This window comes from Arachis stenosperma, chromosome 4, assembly GCF_014773155.1.
Source record: "Arachis stenosperma cultivar V10309 chromosome 4, arast.V10309.gnm1.PFL2, whole genome shotgun sequence".
NCBI lineage: Eukaryota > Viridiplantae > Streptophyta > Magnoliopsida > Fabales > Fabaceae > Arachis > Arachis stenosperma.
Window position 1 is genome coordinate 115,370,841 of NC_080380.1, and position 2,958 is coordinate 115,373,798.

The 2,958-nt window shown below is 42.5% G+C and overlaps 1 non-coding gene across 1 annotated transcript; it reads left to right on the forward strand.

The window, feature by feature from the left end:
• The first annotated feature begins 2,397 nt into the window (after window positions 1-2,397).
• On the forward strand, window positions 2,398-2,501 carry LOC130978205 (small nucleolar RNA R71). The gene has a single exon (XR_009085861.1). It is a non-coding gene; the product is annotated as a small nucleolar RNA R71 (small nucleolar RNA).
• The last annotated feature ends 457 nt before the right edge of the window (window positions 2,502-2,958 follow it).

Consider the following 2,958-nt stretch of genomic DNA (forward strand, 5'->3'; position numbering starts at 1 on the left):
GGGGGTGATTGGGAAGAGGAATTGAGGTGATTGGTGAAGAGTGTTGGGAAGTGTGACATCACAAAAACTAGGATTAGGAGGTAAGGTGGGAATATGGTAAGTGGGGATCCTGTGGGGTCCACAGATCCTGAGGTGATCCTGTGGGGTCCACAGATCCTGAGGTGATCCTGTGGGGTCCACAGATCCTGAGGTGTCAAGGAATTCCATTCCTGCACCAAATAGGCATGCAAAATGCCCTTTGCACACCATTCTGGCATTTAAACGCCGTGTGGTGCATATTCTGGGCGTTCAACGCCCATGTAAAGCATGTTTCTGGCGTTGAACGCCAGTTTCATGCTTGTTACTGGCGTTCAGCGCCAGCTTTTCTTCTCTAGGCACATTCCTGGCGTTCAGCGCCAGAATGTTGCTTGTTTCTGGCGTTTAGCGCCAGAATGATGCTCTGTTCTGGCGTTGAACGCCGGCCAGATGCATCTTACTGGCATTGAACGCCAGCCTGTGCTTCCTCTAGGGTGTGATTTTTTTCTTCTGCTGTTTTTGATTCTGTTTTTAATTTTTATGATTTTTTCGTGACTCCACATGATCATGTACCTAATAAAACACAAAATAACAATAAAATAAAATAAAAATTAGATAAATAAAATTGGGTTGCCTCCCAACAAGCGCTTCTTTAACGTCAATAGCTTGACAGTGGCTCTCATGGAGCCACAAGGTGATCAGGTCAATGTTGTGTAGTCCCAACACCAAACTTAGAGTTTGGATATGGGGTCTTAACACCAAACTTAGAGTTTGGTTGTGGCCTCCCAACACCAAACTTAGAGTTTGACTGTGGGGGCTCTTCTTGACTTTGAACTGAGAGAAGCTCTTCATGCTTACTCTCTTTTGTTACAGAGGGATGGCCATGTGCCTTAAACACAAGGTAGTCCCCATTCAATTGAAGGACTAATTCACCTCTGTTGACATCTATCACAGCTCCTGCTGTGGCTAGGAAAGGTCTTCCAAGGATGATGCAATCATCCTCTTCCTTCCTAGTGTCTAGGATTATGAAATCAGCAGGGATGTAAAGGCCTTCAACCTTTACTAACACGTCCTCTACTATTCCATAAGCTTGTCTCAATGACTTATTTGCCAATTATAATGAGAACAAGGCAGGTTGTACCTCAATGATCCACAGCTTCTCCATTACAGAGAGTGGCATAAGATTTATCCCTGACCCTAGATCACACAGAGCTTTTGCAAAGGTCATGGTGCCTATGGTACAAGGTATTAAGAACTTGCCAGGATCTTGTCTCTTTTGAGGTAAAATTTGCTGAATCCAGGTATCCAGTTCACTAATGAGCAAGGGAGGTTCACTTTCCCAAGTCTCATTACCAAACAACTTGGCATTCAACTTCATGATAACTCCTAAATATTGAGCAACTTGCTCTCCAGTCACATCTTCATCCTCTTCAGAGGAAGAATAGTCTTCAGAGCTCATGAATGGCAGAAGGAGATTTAATGGAATCTCTATGGCCTCTATATGAGCCTCAGATTCCTGTGGATCCTTAATAGGAAACTCCTTCTTGCTTGAGGGACGTCCCAGGAGGTCTTCCTCACTAGGATTTTCGTCCTCCTCCTCCCTTGTGCATTCGGCCATATTGATTATATCAATGGCCTTGCACTCTCCTTTTGGATTCTCTTCTGTATTGCTTGGGAGAATACTGGGAGGAGTTTCAATGACTTTCTTACTCAGCTAGCCCACTTCTGCCTCCAGATTTCTAATGGAGGATCTTGTTTCACTCATGAAACTGAAAGTGGCCTTTGACAGATCAGAGACTAGATTGGCTAAATTAGACGTGTTTTGTTCAGAATTCTCTGTCTGTTACTGAGAAGATGATGGAAAAGGCTTGCTATTGCCTAGCCTATTGCGTCCACCATTGTTAAAGCCTTGTTGAGGCTTTTGTTGATCCTTCCATGAGAAATTTGGATGATTTCTCCATGATGAGTTATAGGTGTTTCCATAAGGTTCACCCATGTAATTAACCTCTGCCATGGCAGGGTTCTCAGGATCATAAGCTTCTTCAGAAGCTGCCTCTCTAGTACTGTTGGATGCATGTTGCCATCCATTCAGATTTTGAGAGATCATGTTGACCTGTTCAGTCAACACTTTGTTCTGAGCCAATATGGCATTCAGAGCATCAATTTCAAGAACTCCTTTTTTTCTGAGGTATCCCATTAGTCACAGAATTCCTCTCAGAAGTGTACATGAATTGGTTGTTTGCAACCATATCAATGAGTTCTTGAGCCTCTTCAGGCGTTTTCTTTAGGTGAATAGATCCACCTGCAGAATGGTCCAATGACATTTTCGAAAATTCAGATAGACCATAATAGAATATATCTAATATGGTCCATTCTGAAAACATGTCAGATGGACATCTTTTGGTCAGCTGCTTGTATCTTTCCCAAGCTTCATAGAGGGATTCACCATCTTTTTGTTTAAAGGTTTGAACATCCACTCTCAGCTTGCTCAGCTTTTGAGGAGGAAAGAATTTATCCAAGAAGGCTGTGACCAGCTTATCCTAGGAGTCCAGGCTATCCTTAGGTTGTGAATTCAACCATATTCTAGCTCTGTCTCTTACAGCAAAAGGGAAAAGCATGAGTCTGTAGACTTTAGGATCAACTCCATTCGTCTTTACAGTCTCACAGATCTGCAAGAACTCAGTTAAAAACTGATAAGGATCTTCAGATGGAAGTCCATAAAACTTGCAGTTTTGTTGCATTAAAGCAACTAGTTGAGGCTTAAGCTCAAAATTATTGGCTCCAATGGCAGGAATGGAGATGCTTCTTCCATCAAACTTGGACGTTGGCTTTGTGAAGTCACCAAGCATTCTCCTTGCATTATTATTATTTTCGGCTGCCATCTCCTTCTCTTGTTCGAAAATTTCTGAAAGGTTGTTTCTAGATTGTTGTAATTTAGTTTCT